Source organism: Ictidomys tridecemlineatus, chromosome 1, assembly GCF_052094955.1.
Source record: "Ictidomys tridecemlineatus isolate mIctTri1 chromosome 1, mIctTri1.hap1, whole genome shotgun sequence".
NCBI classification, from domain to species: Eukaryota; Metazoa; Chordata; class Mammalia; order Rodentia; family Sciuridae; genus Ictidomys; species Ictidomys tridecemlineatus.
This window is the reverse complement of record NC_135477.1, coordinates 90,616,994-90,641,955: the sequence shown is the minus strand read 5'-3', so window position 1 is coordinate 90,641,955 and position 24,962 is coordinate 90,616,994. Positions and strand designations below refer to the sequence as shown.

Sequence of the window (24,962 nt, the reverse complement as noted above, 5' to 3'; positions counted from 1 at the left end):
TACAGAAAGGCTTATCTATATTAAGGCTATTTTTAAAGTTTAACATAAGAAAATTAATGATAAGAGTTGTTAAACTCTAATATTGGTTACTTAAGATTGTACCAGTTTATGATATTTATGTGCTTTCCCAAATGTATCACAAATTCCATTAGCTTGTTCATATACTCCTACTCCTCCTCCTCCTCCTCCTCCTCCTCCTTCTTCTCCTCCTTCTTCTCCTTCTTCTCCTCCTCCTTCTCCTCCTCCTCCTCCTTCTCCTCCTTCCTCTTCCTCTTCCTCTTCCTCCTCCTCCTCCTCCTCCTCTTCCTCTTCCTCTTCTTCTTCTTCATCACCATCACCATCATCACCATCATCACCATCATCACCATCATCTATTTTATATTCATCTCCAGTTGGACCCATAAGGGAGAAGTTGGCATGGTGGGACCTATCCCATAGTACAGTTCTAATATGTAATAAATAATTTCTAAAACAAACAAGGAATACCCAAAGAAAACTTTTTAAAATGGCATTCTAAAAAGTCAATGTCTAAAATATGCACTACAGGAACATAAAATTTTAGGCTACTTTTCAAAGTCAAATTCAAACTAAAGCCTTTGAAGGTGGGTAAAACAGTCTTCTTTATAAATGGTATGGACACTATTGGTAACTGTATTAAAAAATATGAACCTCAACCCTCTTTCTCATATCATGATGCTCAAAAATGAAGTCAAAACATATAATGGTCTAAACGTAAAAGTATAAACTAAAAAAAGAAAAAAATTCTAGAAGAAAATATAAAAGAGGAGCTGAAGTTGTGGCTCAGTAGTAGAGCACTTGCCTAGTATACGTGAGGCACTGGGTTCCATCCTCAGCACCACATAAAAATAAATAAATAATAAATAAAGTATTGTGTCCATCTACAACTAAAAAAATACTTTAAAAAATAGAAAATCTTCATGATCTTATTGGAGGCAAAGTTTTCTTAGGATACAAAAAGCACTAACTATAAAAAAAAGAATTGATATATTTAACTGAATCAAAATTAAAACCTTCTGTTCTTCCAAGATCATCATAAAAAAGTTAAAAGGCAAGCACCAGACTGAGAAAATATCCATAATACATGTATCTAACAGAGTGCTTTTATTCAGAATGTATTAAGGTTTCAGTAACACAACACAGCAATCTAAGTCTTAAAATGAGCAAAGAAGACACATGAATGAATAGCCAATTAGCTCATGAATATATCACTGGTCATCTAGAAAAAGCAAATTAAAACCAAAATGTGATACTATTATATATTCATTGGAATGGTTAAACTTAAAAAGAACAGCAATAGCAAGAGCTGACAAGGAGGTGGAGCAACTACAACTCTCACACCTGGCAGAGGAAGGGTAAACTGAGGGACTACTTTGAAAAATAATTTGGCTGTTTCCTATTTAATAAAATACCACAATCCAGCAATTCCACTTTTAGGTCTTTACCCCAAATAAATCATATGTCCATGAAAAGACTAATGCAAGGGTGTTCTTAGCAGCTTTATTGAAAATAGCCAAAAGCTAGAAACAAATTGGCAAGTGAATGGATGAGCAAATTTTGGTATATTTGTAAAATGCAATATTACTGAACAATAAAAATGAACAAATGTCCCATACCCTTAACAACATGGATGAACCTGATAGGAATTATGCCAAGTGAAAGTAGCAGGACACAAAAGAGTACATGTTGTAATGATTCCATTAACATGAAATTCTATAACAGTCTGAACTGTCCTCTAGTGACAGAAATCAGATCAGTAGCTGCTTTTTGTACAAGGTGGTGTGGGGAGAAAACAAGTGCAAAGCAGCACAGAGAATGGGGGGGAAGATGGAAATGTCCTGGATCTTAATTGGGGTGGTAGTTTTACTGATGGGTTATATGTGATAAACTGATTGACTCATACTTAAATGGTGTAAATTTCATTGCATGTAAATTATACCTAATTAAAGTTGATTAAAATAAAGCTTTGGAATTTGCTATATATAATTTATAGGTAGACTTTCTATTTTAAAAAAAAACATAAAAAATAACATGAGAAAATTCCTAGGCAAATATGTATTCCAAATACTTCTGAATAGGATTATCATTCCAGTATTTATTGAGCAAAAAGTAATGGTTAGTAGTAGCTCTCACTCTGAAGAAAAATACTTAACTTCAAAAAGGACATTCCCTACTCATATGCTTTGAAATTATGATAGTTAACTATTTATGAATGTCTACTACATGTATTTGTATGTGACACAATTTAAATTTTTAAAAATTTGTTTTTTCTTCCAGCAGTTCAAACAAATTTTTTTTCAATAGCAAAATCACAAAATCATATGTGACATTATATTTACCTTTGAGAAAAAGTAAAAAAAAAATCCCAGAATTTTCTGAAAACTCTACAGTCTTTCATAATCCTGAAGGGAACTATCAACATTAAAACATTCTCAGATCAGTGGAAATCCATCTCAAAGATTTCTTCCATGCATGATTAAAAGCATTTTCTCAGTAAGACACAAAATCAAGACCACTTCACTCAGATTATGTGTCTCAAGTTCACAAGTTCATTAACAAGCTCATGACTGCTTCAAACAGCCTAAAATAACAAATTTCTCTTTTTATTAGTGCATTTTGATTATATAGAACAACGGGCTTCCTTGTGCCATATTTGTACATAGAAATAAACATTCTGATATAATCTTTCTAAACTAATATTTTTCTCTAGAAATACTAATTCTGATATTATCCCAAGAAAGAGCTTCTTAAACAAAAAAAAAAATCAATAGATTGTCTGGAATTCATAGTATAATGAATTAAAAAAAAAACAAAGAACACATTAGCAAATTGATGTTCCTCCAAGATGAGTGGAAAGGGAAATACAGACATGGAAGACAATGTGAAGAGACATAGAAGAAGGCTGTCACCTTACAAGCTAAGGAGACAGGCCCAGAACCAATCCTTCCTTCACAGCTCTCAGGAAGAATGAACACTGCTAACCACCTTCATTTTGGCTTCTGCCCTCCAGATGTGTGAAACAATTTTGGTTAACCCACCTACTTGGTATTATTTTGTTACAACAGCCCTACCAAATTAATACACCCTATTAGAAAGGTCAATATCTACTAAGTAATCACAAACACATCACTACAATATCAAGCACATTGGGAGGAGTGCGATGATAACATGTACCAATTTTGAGAGTATGAATATTTTTACATGGCTGATTTCAAGCCATCAATATTTCAACAATCTGATATAAAATTCCTGAAAATACAATAATCAGCTTTTACAAGCTACTACAAACTACCTCCATCACAAACCAAACACTCATGTCTCATCAGGAGGCTGAGGCAGGAGGATCTCAAGTGCAGGGCCACCCTGGGCAACTTAGTAAGACCCTGCCTCAAAATTGAAAACAAAAAAGGATGGGGATGCAGCTCAGTGTCTGAATGCTTGCCTATTATGTACAAGGCTGCATCCAATCCCCAGTACTGCAAAAGAACAACGATTAACAAAGAAAATAATCATGCCTTGGTATCTTTTACTATCTACAGATGATTCCAATGTGCAGGCAAAGTTAGAACCATAGCTGGACATTTTTGGGCAAAATCATGAAAGCAATGACTATTAGAATACAGAATATTTTAAGAAATAAACATAGCAAAAACCTGGAACAACCATGTGAGAATAGCTTAAGAATGATAGAAAAACAAGTGATGAAAGCAGGAGGTAACATTTACTGAACACTTAACAAGTTTCCAGGCATTGTTCTCAGCCTATTGTGTGTATTAAGCCACTTAATGGTTACTGCAACTCTATGAAATAATTACACACCTGCTTTTGAATAAGGAAACCAAAGCACGGGGAGGTTAAGATTTACAACGAATAAGTAAGGAGAGTAGGATCCAAGTACAAGCTATCTACCTCAGCCTCTGTACTCAGAACCACTGTTTTGTGCTGCTACTGACTATACATGATACTTGTAGAATACAACAATTAGTCTAGTGTAGCTAGAGCCCAGAGAGGAATGAGATCAGGCTGGAGAAAGCATGCAGTACTTGTGGCCTCAGGTGTATGCTAACTTTATACCAGTTTGCAAGTTAAACTTGAAAAGTGAATCATTTTAGCCTTTTTGCACAACTTTTTACTTAAATGCATCAAATCAAAATAAAATTTGAAAAAAAAAAAAAAGAAAACCTAGAGTTCTGCAAGTGAAGTTCTCTCTGGAAAACAAAATCACCAACAACTTTTTTTTACCTTATTTCTAAAACCTAATTTTTACCTTTAAAGACTTTTACAAGTAAAAGCAACTGTAATCACACAGGAGCAATCAGCAGCAGCCTAGAGTCTCTGAGAACAAAAGCAGGAAAATCATACCAGTTCCTAAGCCACAGAGAGTCTGGAAGATGAGACTGCACCAATTAAGCATCTGGAGCCCAGGCTGCACCCAGTAAGAGAAGCTTAAGTTTTCCCCTTCTGAGGTTAGAAGACAGAAACCCACAAACACTTCACATCACCATGGTCCCAGAGGACCCTGTGGAGGAGACTTCTGAAAAATCTAGCATTCTTTTCTACATTCAACCAGTACACCTCAAGAACTGTATTTCAAAAAAAAAAAAAGTCAGTCTTTATATCTACACAGAATATTGTGATATATCAGCATTTTGACAAAGCTACACAGGATAATGAAAGGAGTAAGTAAAACACACATCCTTGGAATTGACCTAAGGAATCCCTTACCTTTGGAGCTCCAGGAAAATGACAGAATATGAAAAGAAGCTAAGCTATGTGTCACTCTGTGGGAATAAGCAAGTAGGAGAGAGGCAATCCACAGACCAGGCTATTCTCTAAAAGGCAGAAGAAATAGGATTTTATTCTGTATGGGTAGGTAATCTCTTATCTTACTCAATTTAATCACCCACAAGTAAATGTGTAATATCAAAGGCTGATACTTAAGAGTTACATAAAAGACAGTAAAGTATACTTACCTACAAAGTAATTTGTATATACATAAATGATACCTAACTTAGTAACCAGAAATTGCTCAAACTAATATTCATTTTATCAAGGACTTCCCAAATGCCCAATATTTCAGTCAGAACTAAAACTCATATTTATATTCATATTGGCAAGAAAAATTATGTCTGTTTAAATAGTATTCAACACCAGTCATCTTTCAACCAATTTTTCAAAATGTAGTAGAAGAAACAGGACCCCTAAGGAAGAGAAGTAGTGATGTGACTTAATTGCAGTAAATAGATAACAATTAACAAAAGTTCTTCAAACCCAGGACTCATATTAAAAACATTTTACATCATTACCTAGTGCCTATACCTATTGCTAGTGTTTTACTCCTATTCTCCTGTAACAAATAACCATAAAGGTAGTGGCTTAAAGCAACACAGATTTATTACCTTGTAAGACAATAAATTCTGTAGGTCAGAATTCCAACACCAATCTCACCAGGATAATCTCAAGGTATACCATTCTGAAGACTCTAGGAGAATTTATTTTCAGCTTCCACAGCAGCCTGCATCCTGGACTTGACTTCTCGCACCTTCCTCTATCTTCAAAGCCAGTGTGGGCAAGTAAGATAGATACATCACTTTGACCTTGTTCACCTCGCTGCTCCATATCTAAAGGACTCTTGTTTAAATGGGCTCACCTGGATAAACCAGGATTACCTCCCTATCTTAAGGTCAGCTGATTAGCATCCATAATTCCAAATGCAATCTTAATTTCCCTCTGCCCCATAACCTAACAAAGTCACACACTCCAGGAATTAGGAAGTAGCTATCTTTGGGGTTATTATTCTGCTCACCAGATACATAGATAGATAATGCTACTTCACCTCTCCTCTTTCCTCATTTATAAAATAGACATACTAGTAACCATCTCAAAGGGTTGTTATAAAAATTACATGAATTAGTATCAATACTAGTCACATAATGTACAAGCTATTTTATACCAATCATTTCACCTAAAAACTTTTTTCTTATTGTGGAGTGTAACTTCCTAAAATCTGTCTAATTCAGTATTACTTTTTGTCTAATTAGTAGGTGTAAACCACGTGCAGACACTGAGCAACTACAAAGTCACTAGTCAGAACTGGCATATGTTAGAAGTGTAATAGACATACTGCAGTTTGAAAACTTAGCGTGTAAAAGAATTACATGTGGAAATGATAACACTTGTGCTGTATTCAACAAAATATATTTATTAAATTAATTTTACCTGTTTCTTTTTTTACTTTGTGTAAAAAAAAAGAAATATGTGCTAGGGAATATAATTTCACACTAAGCATGCCTTTCACACTAAGCATGCACTCTACCATTGAGCTATACTCCCAACCTCTCTTTTTATTTTATATTGGCCAAATTATATTGTTATATTGCACACATTGTAATGATAATCCCACCATTATGTGCAACTGCAGTGCACCAATAACAAAATAAAACAAAAAAGCCTGTGAACTACTTCCTTCTAAAATCTCAACAGTTGATAGGATTAAGTAGTGAAAATGGTACCTATATTCTTAACTCCCCTACTTTAGACTGGGATTGGGTGATGTAAGTATGGAGGCTGAGAAATTCTAGGATTTGCAGTTGACAAGATGGAAACCAAGGAGAGCCAAAGTGCAGTTCCCAGTCCAAGTCTAGGGCCTGAAAACCAGGAGAGCTGATGGTATAAGTTACAGTCTAAAAGATGGCAGGCTGGAGATCCAAGACGAGCTGATGTTTCAGTCTGAGTCTGAAGACCAGATAAGACCAATGTCTCAGTTCAGGTGGTCAGGAAGCACTTCCCTTACCTAGACCTTTTTGTTTATTCAGTTCTTCAATTGACTGTACAAGGGTCATCATATTAGATAGAGGAATCTTTAATCAGTTTACTGATTTAAATATTAATGTCATCTAGAAACACCCTCACAGATACACCCAGAATTATATTTGGCCAAATGTCTGGGCACCCTTTTGTCTAGTCATTTTATGTATAAAATCAACCATCACAGTCACCAAAGTATACCCCATTTTCTATAATTGATGTATCATATCTTGAACACATAACCATGCAAGAAATCAAGCCTCTTGTCTTGATGCCAAGTTTTTAAAGAGGAAATAACTAGCTCCACGATCCATCTCCTCTGCTCAACATTTTTAGTTTCCTTTTCTTTCTTCAATATGGCCGAAGGCATCTTTTCTAGATGAGCTTGACTTTGATCAGCCATGGAGTACTCACTAACCCATCTTAATTATGAAGAACTGGACCTCTGGAAGTAAACTGCTAGAGTCCAAATACCATCTCTAACCAACCTCTCTTCTTACCTTTTTAATGTAACTACCAGAAAATTTTAAATTATACATGTGGCTCACATTTGTGGAATACATTATATTTTTAGTGAACAGTGCTGTTCTAGACAAATTTACTCTCTACTTCTGTGGTCTTAGTATTTAGTTTAGTTCCTTAGTATTTAGTTTAGTTTAGGGAACTAAACTATATCAATCTGCTTTGTGCTGGAGGAATCTGTATTCATGTTGTCTCTCCAAATGGATTGGGAGCCCTTACTGGCCAACCGTCATGGACCTTTAAATAACAGTAAGATTCATGGTAAATTTACAATGAACATTTGTGGAGCTTATTAAAAGTAAAGGAAAACATTACCTGCTAATGTGCTGTCTGAATACATTATTTGATCTACTGTAAACCAAAATATCCAAAAGTTAATTTGTCCTTTTGGAAGCAATTTTTTCTTGGGTAAAAGTCAGGATTGGGATATACAGCAAGTGGGGGTGAAGGGAATTTCATGAAAAAATACTCAAGCTTAGCAAGCCCACATGTAACCCCAGTGACTAGGGAGGCTGAAGCAGGAGGATTCCAAGTTTAAGAGCAGCCTCAGCAACTCAGCAAGGCCCTAAGCAACTCAGTAAGACCCTGACTCAAAATTGAAAATAAAATAAAAAGGAGCTGGGGATGTAGCTCAGTAGTAAAGTGCCCCTGGGTTAAATCCTCAGTACCAAAAAGAAAAAAACAAACAAATTTAAAAAAAAACCCTCAGGCTTATTACATACAATGTATTCAAATATCATCAACTCTATAATATCCTATTTCATTTTTTTAAGTGGTAACTACAACCCACAAAATTGTTCCATAATCCACTAATGATGTGTGACCAAGTTGGAAAAGCACTGCCCTAATGGTTCAGGAGAAGACCTTCCTGGCTAGAGACAATCCAACTTAAAGATCTACAGGTCACTTAGCACTCCTCTGTTCTTGTATCTCCCAACAGGAGGGATCAACCCTGGGGCCAAGCCATGGCCCTGGGTGGCCATCAGAGAAGGCATGCAGACCCACTTACCATGCAATCTTCTCAACCAGCCTTCATACTAGGATTGGGGACAATGGAGGACACCACACACAGTGTTCCAGGATCCATGTCCACTCCCATGAGGTACAAAGCCCAGCTCTGCCTGGCCAAGAAGAGTTGGTCAGAGCTGAAGGTACACAGCAAGAGAGAGTTCATGCTGTTGTTCAGAGAAAGACTCTAGGAACTTGCACTAGATTATTCTGGCAAACCTGAGAAAATATCATCAACCTCAGAGTTATGTATGTTAAGTCAAACTAGAGAAAGAGAATACCAAATACCAGACAGGCATTTTTATTAACAAGAAAGAGAAGAAAAACTGTAAGGAAAAAATCTATCAGAACTTCACACATTTTTGCCTCTTTAGGGATCAAGCCTTGGGCAAGAAGCTATAAAGAATTCACATACACACATACACACACACACACACACACACACACACACACACACACACACACACACACAGGATGGGAGTAGGAAGAAATTCCCCACCTGAAAACAAAAGAGAATAATCTCAGAGTAATGAGGGGCAAATAGCAGAAATTAGTAAGAAATCTCCTTTCAGCAGGGAGGTTTGATAGGAAGGAGTCACTAAAAAGACTGATAGACAAGGCTAAGTCCACAAAGATAAGCAGGCACAGAGGAACTCTGAAGCAAGTCTTTCACTTAAGACAAAGGAAAAGGAAGCTTTGCTAGAAGGGAACAGAGGGAAAGGAATCTCTCTGAGCAATAAAGAAGAAATAGGAAAAAAAAGTTAGAAATACAGACATCCTGAGGACAGCTGGTAACTGCATTAAGAGTTCAATTACAAGGGGATTTCTACCTTTTATATGGATATCAGGTTATATCCTAATGAGAGTAGAAGCTCAACTCTTCCTGGGGGGATCTAGTAAGTTTTGCCACTTACTCCCTACATGATCTTATAACTCTGGAAGAGGATTAACACCTCAGTACTTCTGCCCCTCACTGTAAAATGAGGATAACTACATTTGCTTCACAGGCTTGTGTAAGAGTTACTAAAACCAGAAACAGTGTAACTGGAATATGGTAGGAAATACATCTTTCCCTTCATCTCCTGACATCACTTTTCTTCCTTCAGCCCCACCTTGCAATTCATAGTTTCCCCATCTTCACCTGAAATGATAGAAACTACTTTGATATTTAGTGTAGAAATTTTTGTTTTTATCAGTGCATGATAATTGTGCTCACTGTTGTATATTCATATATGCACATAACATAATTTGTTCCAATTCGTTCCCCAACATATTCTCTTGCCTCCCTTCCTCCTTCTCGCTAATGTAGGACTTTCTTTGCTGCTAACATAAATGATTTAAAAGTACTCCCCTCTTCCCCCAGTACTGGAGACAGAACCCAGGGGAACTCTACCACTAAGCTTTATCCCCAATCTTTTTTTATTTTTTATTTTGAAACAGGGCCTAACTAACTTGCTGGCCTTGAACTTGTAATCCTCCTGCCTCAACCTCCCAGGCTCTGAGATTACAGGCCTGCACCACCATGCCTGGCTGAATGATGACTAATTTTTAAAACTATTTTTTGCAAATTAAATATAAATAAAACTCTACAGTAGACTGGAAAGGCATACTTTCAGGATATTAAGATTTACAACACAAACCTCTGAGAAAAACCTTAAGGGACAAAGTGCTTTGGTTAACGAGGAGACTGTGCAATTAAATTTTCAACCCTAAATGAACAGGTGCATTTACAAAAGTCCAGTAGAATTAGTAAAACAAATGCTATACACCTCATACAATTGCTTCTGAAATTTCTGTTCAAGCAGGGTGAACACCCCCACCCCCCGCTCCTCTGAGCTCTCTGTAGTAATCAGTAAAATCATTTCCTGGAGGCTCCTCAAATGCTGTTTCTTCCTATTCAACTCCTGTCAATAAATGTACTGCCTATACACCCCATTTATTCTTTTCAAGTAGATATATTACTAAGAAGATTTACTCAATGAAAGAAGCTCATTATTTAAATGAACCCTAGAGCAAACATTCTTACAGAGTAACAATCATCTATTAATTTATTATGTTTTAAAATCTGGATTTTCATATATGAGTTAAGCATGCCTATTAAAAGCACTACCTAGGGGCTGGGGTTGTGGCTCAGTGGTATAGTGCTCACCTAGCATGTGTGAGACACTGGGTTCAATCTTCAGCACCACATAAAAAAATAAACAAACAAAATACAAGTATTATCTACAACTAAAAAAAAAATTTTTTTAAGCACTAGCTACATATGCAAAAAGAAATCAATACCAAGGAAACTACTGAAAATACAATGGCACTTCCTCTTGGAAAGAAACAGATATCATTTTTTAAAAGGATGAGCACTCCCCATATAAAACATATGAAACAGATTTTTAATACTTCTTTAGAATACTTCCTCTCAAAGTGCTTTCCTAGAGACAAGCATTTTCCTACTGTGTATGAAATTTATTTCTATTATTTAATCCACTACCATCTCTGCTAACACAAGTTTTTAATTCTAGATTTTCTAAATAGCTAAGTAAAATTATAGTTTAATAAACATAATAAAGTAAAATAACAAAGAACTCAACTTTATAATCACTTTCTACTTTAAAAAAGAAGATGAACTAGAATATAAAGAGAAAAAAATGATTTCCTAAGAACACAACAACAAAAAAAAAATTCAAGTGCCAGAGATGGGACTAAGGCACAGTTATGATCAACATCAATCTTTAAAATAGTTACTTAACTCCTTAATCATAATTTAACCATGTAGCTTCCATTAATAGATACTATAAGAGAACATCTTAAAAAAATGTCAGGATGCTTAAACTAATTTAAAGTAATTTTTTATTTTAAAGAATGAAAATAATGGAAAGAAAATGATAGGAAATTAAAATGGTCTTCCCAAGAGAAGTAAATGAGTTGACTATATGTATCCCATGTAACTATACACTGATCATCACACATATTTTCTGTATGAATTTCTAGCTAATCCAGCAAACTTTCTAGGTTTATAAAAGGCAAATCATTTTTCTTAAATAAAAAGGAGGGCTGAAGTTGTGGCTCAGTGATAGAACACTTGCCTGGTACATGCGGGGCACTGGGTTCGATCCTCAGCACCACGATAAAATAAATAAATAACATGAAGGTATTGTGTCCATCTACAACTTAAAAAAAATAAAAAACAAACAAAAAGGAGAGATCCATTATTTTCCTTATTCAAACTGTCACTTATTTAATCATTCATTATCAAGCACATAAAGTACTTACTGTATGTGAGCTACTATGAGAGGTATTGGGGACAGAAAAAGATCACTATGATACTATTCCCATCACCATCCATCTCATCTCAGTCTTTTTCACATAAAACCCATATCCAACCCCTTGTCTTCTCGCCCCTCCACTGTTTCTTTCTCCTTGATTCTTTGGGGGGGGGGGCGGGGGGGAGCAGGGATTGAATTCATGAACACTCCCCAGGCCTATTTTTTATTTTATTTAGAGACAGGATCTCATTGAGTTGTTTAGTGCCTCACTTTTGCTGAGGCTGGCTTTGAACTCACAACCCTCCTGCCTCAGCCTCCAGAGGTACTGGAATTACAGGCATGCACCATGGCGCTGAGCTCACCTTGATTCTTTAACTACTTTCCACACCTTTTTTCTCCAAAGTCCACCTCAGGTCACCATGTTCATGCAGAACAGCCTAACCATATGAGTTTTACTCCCCACGACTTCCATCTACCTGGCCATAATTTTCCCAGTCTCAGTTCTACCATACTCCTCCGGGATACTCTGCCTGATTCCTTTGGGCAAACTCTGATACTCCCATGCTAGAAGTATTTCTTAAAATCTTAACAATCAATACTTCCATACTGGTTTGTTTCCACTCCTACCTTCCTCTCTAGACTATAAGTTTTCCAAAAGGTAAAAATTATATTCATTTTTACCACCTAGTAACAAACTTAGCACACAGCACCCAATAAATGTTTCTAAGAATGATTAAATGAATGAATACATAATAATATTCAACTCACAGGATTAACAGTAAAATGAGATTCTACTGGAACTATCTGTCAAGACTGAAACTTTTCTTAATAGGAAAAGAGCCAGGAGTGGTGGTACACACCTGTCATCTCAGAGGCTCAGGAGGCTGAGGCAGGATTGCAAATTCAAAGCCAGCCTCAACATCTTAGTGAGACCCTGTCTCAAAATAAAAAAATTTTTAAAAAGGGCTGGAGAGGTAACTCAGTAGTAAAGCACCTGAGTAGTAAATCTCCAATACCAAAAATAAAATAATTTTAAAAGGATAATTGATTAGAATTTACTGCTAGCCATCTAAGTTAAAAAAAATTAACTTAAACTCTTTTTTTTTTTCTTTTGTGGTACTAGGGATGAAAGCCAAAGCCTAGTGCATGCTAGGAAAGCACTCTACCACTGATCCATACCTAGCCCTAGAATAAAATATCCCAATAAAAAAGGAGAGCCAATGGAGAACAGCCCATTTTCAAGTACTTAAATGCCCTTTTAAATCAGGAAATCATCATCTATCTTTCTCTATGCCATGACTTTGGAATTTTTTTAAATATTCAAACAATGGTCCAATTTATATTAGATGTAACCTAAACAAACAAACAGAAACTAAATAACAAGCAGGTAAATGTGACATAGATTGTCCCACCATGTATTCTAATACATTCCTAATTTCAGCCATTCCCCCTCCATCTTCAATAATGTCACATTTGTCACATTAACCTGAGAGTTTTTGTTAAATCAACTCAGGTTTTTAACTCAAATACCAGTGTAAGAATCTTTCTACACCATAAAAATTTATGAAATCAGGTTTGATTCACTAATTACATGTTTTTAATATATCTTAAGTAAATATTTAACTACAAAAGTAAAAAATGCTTATTTGTAAGCCACTTAAAATTCTATCAGGTTCATAAACCAGGTGCAACACAGCTCTACCTGTGGTGGCCAATGCCCTGGGTAACTCAATCTGGCACCTTTCCTACTTTAGGGCCATTCCCCTTTCAACTAAGGGCTCTGTACATGATTTATGCCTTTCTCTGGGCTCCATGAGTCTACTTGGTATTGAGGTTCATTCACATACTTTTGATTTTTAATGTTAATACTTAATTTTTTGTGTTCAATAAACAAGAAAGGATAAACTTTATAAGAAGGTGATATGACCTAATCACCAGATGGAGAGCTAGCAAAATTTTACTATTACTTTGTGAATGCTTAAATTCACCAAGAATGAGACAACAATTTTTTCCCCACTGATTGTTCTTTTAAAAAAAACCCCAAAACTAACATGCTTAAACTTCAAGTGATTCTAAAAATACAAAAAGCAACTTAAATTACAAAAAAAAAAAAGAAAATTTTCTTTTAATCAGATTCACCCACAAATTCAATTTTACTGCAGTAAAGATTTACAAATTGGCATTATCCAAGCACTCATTTTTATTTAGATTAAAAGAATATCAAAGGGTGTGCTGGGGTTATAGCTCAGTGGTGGAATGCTTGCCTAGCATGTGTGGGGCACTGGGTTCGATTCTCAGCACTACATATAAATGAATAAAATAAAGGTCCATCAATAACTAAATACACGTGTGTGTGTGTGTGTGTGTGTGTGTGTATACACAAAAGAGCCAGGTGCAGTGGTGCATGCTTGTAATCCTAGCAGCTTGAGAGGCTGAGGCAGGAGGACTGTGAGTTCAAAGCCAGCCTCAGCATTTTAGCAAGGCCCTAAGCAACTCAGTGAGACTCTGGCTCTAAATAAAATATAAAAAGGGATGGGGATGTGGTTCAGTGGTTAAGTGCTCCTGGGTTCAATTGTGGTACAAAAAAAAGAACATCAAAAAAAAAAAAAGTTTATGCACTAAAATAAGATTGTGACCAAAGGATGTCTGCTCCAGGAAGAAGGAACAGATGTATTTTCCTTGTTTCTATTCCTCCCACTAAGTACAGCTTCCTGTATGTTACATAAAAAATAAACATTAGAGGGTGAGGGGTGTAACTTAGTGGTAGAACACTTGCCTACTACATACAAGCCCTGGGTTCAATATCCAGTGCTGCCAAGAAAAAACAAGAGAACACAACAAAAAACTAAGACAACTCTGAAAGGTAGAGAAAATGTGGATGAGCTGAGAAACCTGGAATCTGAGGAATGGCACAATGTTTATTCTTCATATTTAACCCAAAATTGGAGTTAAGCAGCTGACAATCTAGAAAGGTCAAGAGGGCACAGATCCCCATCCCCTAAAAAAATCCCACAAAATCTCTTGTCCCTAGATAAACACACAGGAAAAGTCAGATTAAAAAGAGAAAACTTTTAGACAATAACTACTCTACCTAACCAAAGTCTACATAAAAACCTATGGTCTCACCTCTACCTGTATTATCAGTGACTAAGGGACACCTAAATATCTACTCTCATCAGGCTGACGTGAAGCACTCCAAACCCCTTGCTAATTATGTCAGAGAAGCACAAGTAGAAACCCAAGACTCTCATCCTCACTGGCCAGGAAGGAGTCCTTGAACCCCATGGTATCTGAGGAGCCCATGTAGGGAGCATGGACTTCCACTCCCACCCAACAGTAATGAGGCTCCTCTCCCTCTGACAATGATATGTCAGAGAACTGATGGCAACCATATGGGGAACTGGAACTCCCACCCGACTCAGCAGGAACAAGAGGCATCCATTTCTCTCAGGTAACAACAGAGGCCACTTAGGGAACCCACACTTCTATCCCACCTGTCAATAATGAGTCAGCACACCTCCATCCTGCTGAGGCAGCATCAGGGAAATCAGAAGGCTTGAATAAAATCCAGATTCTTAAAAGCACAGGAATAAAAAATCACTCATACCAAAAAACAGGAAGATCTCAAACTAGATTGAAAAAGACAATCAATAGTCAACACTAAGATGGCAGAATTGTCAGAATTATCTGGCAAAGCTTTCAGAACAGCCACAATGAAAAATGCTTTAATAGCAAAACATATATGCCTGAAGCAAATGGAAAGATAAAAGCCAAGGCAAGGAAAACTTCTCTGCAAAGAGATGACATAGTGAAAAACTAAACAAAAATTTTAGAAGTGAAAAATACAATAACCAAAACAGAAAGCATAATAGATAGAATCAATAGCTGAACAAAGAGGACAAAGGTAATTATCAGCGAACCAGAAAAATGGAACAAACAAATGACATAACCCAATCTGAACAGCAGAGAACATAAACCAAAATAAAAAGAAATCCTCAAGGCCTGCACAACCAAAACAACAAAATCTAACAATCTTCATCCTGGAAGGAGAGAAGACAAAAGCAGGCTGAAAAACAAAAAGAAAGAAAGAATGGATGGGGCTGGGGCTGGGGCTCAGCGATGGAACACTCGCCTGGCACATGTAAAGCACTAGGTTCAATCCTCAGCACTACATAAAAAAATAAATTAAATAAAGGCATTGTGTCTATCTACAACTAAAAGTATTAAAAGTAAAAACTCTTGATTTAAAAAAAGAAAGAATGAATGGATGAATGAAAAATTCACAAATTTGGCAATATTAAATCTACAGATTCAAGAAGCTGAGTGAACTCTAAACAGAATAAAACCAATGATCTCCATGCCAAGATACATCATAATTAAAATCCTTAAAACTGAAGACAAAGTAAAATTTGAAAGGAGCAGGAAAGAAACTATAATTTAACTATAAGGGAAAATCAATTTGAATGACAGTAGATTTCTCATGAGAAGTGGCATAATATTTTTCAAGTGCTGAAAGAAAAGAATATATACCCAGAATCCCATATCTGGCAGGAAAAAACATCTTTCAAAATGAAGGAGAAACTGATATTTTCAGATGAAGAAAAACTAAGAGAATGTCACAAGTTGACCTCCTCTAAAAGAATAACTAATGGAAGTTCTCTCAACAAAAAGCAATCACAAAGAAGTAAACAGGACACCAGGAAAATAGAAATCTGCTTAGAACACCATGGAAAAAGTTGTTGCTAACACTTCATCTTTATAAATTATCTTATATTTAATGACTTTGCTGAATTCTGATTATCTCAAATAATTTGTCACCTCTGGATATTCTATGTAGGCAACATATAATCAGCAAATCATGTCAACTCTAGAATTTTTAATTCATTAGCCTTTAATTATTCACTTCCTTTGAGTTGTGCTATTTAAAAATATACTTCTGGGTAATATCTAATCAATAAAACATATGAAATAATCACCAAACTACATTAATAAATTACATTTAGCTGATATTAAATTAGAAGTTTAAATTATTTTCTTGGACCATTATAAACATGATAGGTATTGGAGACAGGATTAGAAATTATACACAGATAAAACTAAAAAAAAGATTTCATAAAATACTCACCCTAACCACACATGTGCACTATTCTATATCCTATTCTAAGTCAGTGTTAGTTACTAATGATCAAATTGATTTCATTACCTTCAATTTGAAAAACACTGTCCTAGATCCCCAACTACCAATTTTTAAAATGAATGCTGCTACATGCTTCAATTCCTGCACCTGGCCTTAACATTTAAGATCATATTAGTGAGGCTGGGGTTGGGACTCAGTGGTAGAACACTCGCCTAGCATGGGTGAGGCTCTGGGTTCGATCCTCAGCACCACATAAAGATAAATAAATAAAGGTATTGTATCCATTTTCAACTAAAAAAAATTCGTATTAGCAATAAAGAACACTTTAATGGGTATCAAAGTTTAATTGGTGGTGGGGGGGGACGGAAGCAGTCTTAAAAGTGGTATGTTTATACCAAGAGGAAGGCAAACAACCTAAGTCAAGCTATAGTTCAGAGAGAAAAAAGTAATGAACTGAATCTTTACACAATGCATTATAGAGCACAGCAACATTGAATTGAAAAGAATTTTTCCACTTTGATGAAAGATGTTGATAACAGAGGAGATTATGCATGTGTGGGGACTGGAGTTCCATGGTCAATCTCTATGCCTTCCTCTCAATTTTGCTAAACTTGTAAACCTAAAACTGGTCTAAAAAACATAAAGACAAAAAAAGAAAGAGAGAGAAAGAGAGGGAGGGAGAGAGAGAAAGAGCATGCGCCTAATTCTCAGTTGAGGTACACCACTCCAATTGGGAGGAACAGTTTATTTTCAGTATCAAGAATAAGATTCTTCTCAACAAACAACCACTTACTTATATGAGTTTGACTTGATTCTTATTTATATTTGCATGACTTGATTCTCAAGTTTTGTTTTTAACTCTATTGCTATAAAAAAATTTTAAACTAAATCACTAGGTTTTAGGTTTTTGAATATTTAAATAATGTGGTTAACAAAAATCATTTTTCTTTTAAAAAATACACATTTTCTCACTTATACAAGAAACATGAGTTGCTGCTATAATTTTTTATATTACAATTTAACAAATGTAAAAGAAATTATTATTCTAACACAAAATAATAAACACCTGTAAAAGAAGTGAATAGGCCAACTTCGAGAATACAAATTCCCACTAGTGCCCAACCTCCTGAATGAAAAGTTCCAGTCTTTCTCTTTGCCTTGAACATACAGACATTCAACAAATACTCACTGAGAATCTCTTATGTGTTAGCATGTGCCTGGCCACTCTGCATCCACACTCATCTGACTTTCCAGTCGACCTGCAATTCCCTTGTTGCATTCTGTGTTCACACTTCCCAGAATGCCCTGACTTTATCCAACCTCACTTTTCCATAAAATTTAAGGGGTCTGTTATTCATGTCAGTATGCAACTCAGTGTTTAGAACAGCATTCCTCACTTACTTAGCTCCCAATGCCTAAGAATCATTGAAATGACCTCATATGAGCCCAAGGAATTGATATTATTAAACTTTGATAGAACAAATTGGAACACTGCAATTACTAAATTGGTATCCTTAAGTATTGATCCCTAAATAACATTTCATATTATTAACCAAGTTAATGAGTAAAACCTCCATTCCCCCCATCCTTCAAAAAGTCTTGATTTTTTTTAACTGATACTAAACTCAAATAATGACATTAGAAAGAGTTGGACTTCAGTCATAACAGAGTGCTAGTCCACAGAAGAGTTACTGTTAATAGCATACACAGTCTCCCACTATAACTTCATTTTGAGACTAAAACTACTGAACATTTTCTATTAAGAAACTGAAAATTAAAGTACAACAACACAAATTGGTAAGCAGTCTCTAGTAGTTACATTAATAAGAAAATACAAAATTAAAATGCTGCAACAGTAACATCAAGTATCTGTCATCATAAATGACATTCAGATGATACAAATTTTCAATATAAAAACAACACATTAGCTAATGGTCTGGGTTAAACCATATATGATATAAATGTTTCAATAATGTAGTATTTCAATGCTTTCTTTAAATCTGCAGTATACACCCCTTTCTTTGAAGAAACATTGACATGTTCAAGCATTTATTTCAAAGGTCAAATTGCTAAAGTCACTGTACTACTGCAGGACCTTCTTTCACAAAGCATCAACTGGTTAGAGCTAGCTTCTACTTGAGCAGAAGGAAGTCTAGTAGCACTGAGGAAGGATGCAAGAGGGGAAGGAGAAGGAGAATAGAAGAGGGGAGGGAGTACAGGAGGGAAAAGGGAGGGATCATGAGGGATCATAAATGGAAACTGATTTCCATGCATGTATGAGTCAATTGGGATGAACCTAACTACTATGTATAACCATAAAACTCTAAGAGGAGGAGGAGGAGTAAAAGCTAGCACTACTACATGTCATGTGGTTTCAGTGAAATATAAGAGTCAATATTGTAAAAAACTAATTCACTATTAATATCAGTGCAACAAATAAATTATAACTCCACATCCCTACCTTGTTCCAGTTCTCCACCCAACTCTTTATGTCCTCCCTTTGTATTTCCATTCTTCTTCCTCCTATTCCCAACTACTGGCATTCTCCAAACTCCTCAATCTTATTCTTCTCATGTATGCTTTTTCCTTTAGGGGAAGTATTCATTTTTTACAATTCACTGTCCCATCTAAGCAGCAGGATCACCTCTTCTTTTTTACATTGCCCAAAACCTTACTGACTTTCCACGAAGAGTCCACCATACCCACCTTCCTGGATTTGCTCCTCTGGGACACTTTCTTCCTCAGTTCTCAACATGGGAGTTTCCCCCTAATCAGGAAAGTCTTGTCACTGTCTTCACATTTTCCTACTATTTCTCCATATGCCTCAGGGTTCATACTGTTTGCATTCACACACAACATACCTTCTTTCCTTCCCTCTTCCAATTCAAAGCCTTCCACCCTGCAAATGTCCCCATCCAAGCCTACCTCCTCCACAAAGCCTTCTTTGGCTAGACCAGTACCCAGGATCCTCTCATTTCTCTAAACATAAAATTGAGAATCATCTGCTGTGTTTAATTTAACCCTACCTGCCTCAAAAACTGGTTTCTGTAGAACTAGTAAATATTAATAATATTTAATAATAATATTATTTTTTTTGCTTTCTATAGCTTTCCTCTCAACTAGTTTTATACAACATTTCTAAGCTAAAGCAATCTTAACTGAGGTTAATGCAGAGCTCAAAATCATTGATTTCCATTTCTTTCTCTTTATATATTCTTAAAACAAATGGAAGGGTAGCAAAATACTATAACTGATTCCCTCAGACCCGGCTGAAATCTTATAAACACATTTTACATAAAGATAAACAACCTTAGAAAAATTGATAGCTTGTCACTATTTAGAAATAATAATTCTAGCTTAGCTTACTACGATCTTGGACTAATACTTGTTCTAAATTACAATGTAATATAAAGCAAGTAGTCTGAGCCCTGTGGTACATGCCTGTAATACCAGTGACTTGGGAGGCTGAAGCAGGAGAATCACCAGTTTGAGGCTACTTAATGAGGCCCTGAGCAACTTAGCGAGATCCTGTCTCAAAACAAAAAATAAAAAGGGCTGGAATGTAGCTTAGTGCCCCTGATTCAATCCCTGGCATTAAAAAGGCAAATTAGGGGCTGGGGTTGTGGCTCAGAGGTAGAGTAGCATGTGTGGGGTACTGGATTCGATCCTCAGCACAACATAAAAATAAAATGAAAGTACTGTGTACACCTATAACAAAAAAATAAATATTTTTTTAAAAAATGGTAAATTAAGTAAGTCTATATCTGAAGATAGAAAACAAATGTGAAGTAAAGTTTTAGTAGTCTTTTAAATTGCCATTCATAGATATAAAATCCTTTGGAGACCTCTTGTGGTAAATGTTAAGATTACCCAAAAAAAAAAAAGCTAATACTTCAGGATATTCAATTTCTTTTGTCTTTTTCACATAGCATTAATATATAATGTCTTCAATATTAACAAAATATCAACCAGTAATTGATGAAAACTTCTTTTTACCTTTATGTATACTGAAGAAGAAAAAAGGGGATTCTAGAGGGTTCTAGGATACTGCCAAAAACAAAAATTCTTTTATATTTGAAAATTCAATGCTATATTATTTATTGGTAATAAACATGCAGAATTCTAGAGTTATCTTCTTCATACCTAAATAAAAGTATTCCCTATGAAACTGGCTAAATTATCTTGTTTAAAAAAATACGTCTAGGAATTATAGCTCAGGTTGCTAAAGCTAAACTTCATGGATGTTAACTGAAACCACTAGTATTTAGTGGGGGAATTATGGTAAGATTTTACCTCACAGAGTAAAGTAAAACAAAGAAAAAGTGACTAATGTGAAATATAGATGAAAATAAAAATGAAGTACTTTCAGTATGGGGAGTGAACTTTTTAAGTATAAAAATAAAGGAATATGATTAGAGGCATGGAGGACTTAACTGGTCCAGACAGTCTATTAAAATCAATGCAGAAGCAGTAAACTCAAATATAATAAAAAAAATTTAAAGACGAGTCAAAATTCTTTTAATTTTGAAGGAGAAAAATTCAAAAGGATATTAAAAAAACAGCTATAGATGGAGACTTATACAATTAGACCATAAAGAATCATGCACAGAGAGTAAATAAGAAGGTCTAAAAAACATATGACAGAGTTCCAGGAGTGAACAGGAGAGAGACAATGTTAAAAGAGATAAGGACTGATTTACCTTTAACATATTAACTTATTTAATCCGTACAACAATCCCATAAGGTAAGCACACTTATCACCCAGAAAAGAACAATAAAGGGCAATACTGTTGAGTTATTTACTTAGTCACTAAGGGGAAGATCAGTTTTCCAACCTAATCCTATGTTACAGGAGTCTGCACTGTTTGACCCTATGATTCTTCAATCTCCACTGCTCCACTCTGTCCACAGATATAAATTAGCTATAGGCACTCCACAGAAACACCAACTTTTGGCTGTTTAGTCAAATGAAACTAAAATAAACAAAGTATGCAAAGGAATGAGCACTTACATGTGGTCATTAAACAGAGGAAAAAATATAAACTCTCAGTGCTAATCAAAGAAATACAAATCAAAACAAGACAGATGAAATCATTAAATTTGGTAAAACTCATATATGACATCCAAAATGTCTCCAAATTCAGGCTTTGGTATCTCATGTGATAAATGGACATTTATGAATATCACTAGGCAATGGTTCTTGTTAAACAAAAATTCAGTTTTGGCAATGTCTTCATTGTGGGATGTTTTGACATTGTACTGAATTTTGTCTTTATTATTTTGAAGAAATAAGTAGAAGAGAGAAAATGAGCCTGATAATGCAACTGATCAAATTTAATTTCTATTAGCCTAAATCAAATAAATACTCAATTATTAAAAAAAAAGAAGTCAAATGTGAAATACTGAAAATATAGCTCTAGAAGACTAGTCTTATAAATAAAAAGTAGAGATCTGATTAATTCTTTTAGCTCTCCAAAAGCAGCACCCCTTGTAACTTTACTATATGATTTTTAATCATTCAAGTTTGAACACAGAAAAGAATTAAGAACAAAATTAGGGGACCTGATGTGGAATTTTTTACCTATGTGAAAGGTTAAAAATCTTTAAATTATCACCCTCAATGTTGGCATGGGTTCAATGAACCCTCTTGTGCTATACTGGTGGAAATATAAATTAATATTATTAATTCTAAAAAGTAATCAAGAGCTTTATAAATATATAGTTATCACCCCCTGAGTTAGAAATTCTACTTTCAGGAATTCATTTTAAGGAAATAAAGATGCACCACACATACAGAAATATTTGCATAGATATTCATCACAGCAATATTTGTAATACTGAAAAAAAATGATTACAACATAACAAAAGGGAAATGGATAAATGATGAGCTATTTACATAACTAAATGTTGTGCAATCATTTTGCCTTCAAGAGTACCTACTGAAATATTAGCAGATAAAATAATGTTTACTAGGATTTACTTCAAAATAAATTAACCAGAGAGAGAGATGGATGAAATAAGACAAGCTCCGAATTGAGAAATGGTAAAGCTAGTTGATGGGTTCATGAGCGTTTACTACACTATTCTGAATAATTTTGTATGTTTGAAGTTTTCCAAAATAAACAAAAGATATGGGAAGCTTTTAAGTTAAAAAAAAAGGATACCAAAATAGTTTCTAATTTTCTTCTATATTTCAATAGTGTCTGTTATGATATTTCCTTTTTCATCACAAATTTTAGTAATTTGAGTTTTTCTCCCTTCTTTTCATTAGGGTGGCTAAGGGTTTGTCAATTTTATTTATTTTTTCAAAGAACCATATTTTTGTCAATTTTTTGAATTGTTTCTTCTGTTTCAATTTCATTGATTTCCACCCTGATTTTAATTATTTCCTGTCTTCTACTACTTTGGGGGTTGTTTTTTTCTTCTTTTTCTAGGGCTTTGATATTTTTATTTGTTGACTTTTTCTTTGTTTAATGAAGGTTTATAGCAGTTCAATTCACAATAGTTAAAACTGTGGAAGCAACTCAGATACCCTTCAATAGATGGATGGAAAAAAAAACTGTGATACACACACACACACACACACACACACACACACACACAATGGAATATTACTCAGCATTAAAAGAGAATAAAATCATGGCATTTGCAGGTAAATGGATGGAGTTGGAGAATATCATGCTAAGTGAAGTAAGCCAATCTCCAAAAAACAACGACTGAATGTTCTCTCTGATAAGTGGATGATCCATAATGGGGGCGACAAGGGAAAAACGGGGGAACTTTGATCGGGCATGGGGAAGGAATGGTAGGGAAGGGACACGGAGATACGAAAAATGGTGGAATGAGATGGATATCATTAACCTAGGTTCATGTATGACTGCACATATAGTGTGACACTACATCGTGTACGACCATAGAAATGTAAAGTTGTGCTGCAATGTGAACAATGAATCAAATGCATTCTGTTGTCATATATACCTAATTAAAATAAATTTTTTTAAAAATTTAAAATTTTTAAAAAGTAAAAACACAAACAAAAAAAAAGCTTCTGGGGCTTCACAGATCTGCTCTTTCTTCAATGTTCCTTGACACATGTCAGAATAAATTACTCAGGATTGGCTCAAAAAGAAAGAAAAAAAGGATACCGAAGTGATTTTGCCATACAAATCCAAGTTCATTAATGAAAAAAGTGGTATACGTATACAGAAATAATACACTAAAATATAGTTATCTCTGAGTTTTACAATTTTGAATTACTTTATCTTTCTTTTTTGTAAATCCTAACTTCTAAATGAACATATGACTGTGTTATAATCAAAAAACAAATTATGAAAGCTACTTTGTTGGAAGTTACATTTAAATAGAATGAACACTCTTAACTTTAAGGACAAAGAAACATATGGAACTTCACTTAATAAATCAGTTTGACATTTGGAGACACATAAAATCAAAACAAAATAATATACGACAGATGTGAAATACTTTGTTTCAGCAAATAAAATACAGCTAAAATAATAAATCAGTTTGATTTTCTAACTGTTTTGTCGACTTACTAAATGAAAATCTTTATGGGCTTCCTTGTCTAATTCTAAAGTCCAGTTCCTCAATATACAACTTCCTCTTCATTCAAGCCCCAGCCCAAAATTTTGGTCTCTTTACCACCACTGCTGGTCTTCACCACTGCTCCACAGTGGCAGTATAGAATCCTCCTCAATGGTACGTAACGTATCATTCCTCACGAATCCAGTTAGATATGTACACATTTGCCTCTCCTACTGGGTTGTCAACTGTGCCAGACACATATAATAAACTCATTTTCTTCCTCTACGGCCACAGTGCCCATTACACCATTTCATATATAAGTCATGTGACCTTAGATCTTGTAAATAAAACTACTGGACACTACTGGATGCAGCACTGAACTGAAACTTAAAGCACAAAAAGGGAGATAATAGAGGATAGGAAAGGCAGTAGAATACAACAGACACTAGTATGGCAATATGTAAATCAGTGGATGTGTAACCGATGTGATTCTGCAATCTATATACGGGGTAAAAATGGGAGTTCATAACTCACTTGAATCAAAGTGTGAAATATGATATGTCAAGAACTATGTAATGTTTTAAACAACCAACAATAAAAATTTTTAAAAAAATCAAAAAAAAAAATAAAGCACAAAGAAAGCATTTTCAAAACTACGTAAGATTTCC

General features: G+C 34.9%; 1 protein-coding gene across 5 annotated transcripts in view; it reads right to left on the bottom strand.

Annotated features, from left to right (window-relative positions):
• The window catches only part of Msh3 (mutS homolog 3), a 191,776-nt gene that overhangs the window by 142,594 nt on the left and 24,220 nt on the right, over positions 1-24,962 (bottom strand). The window lies entirely within an intron of this gene.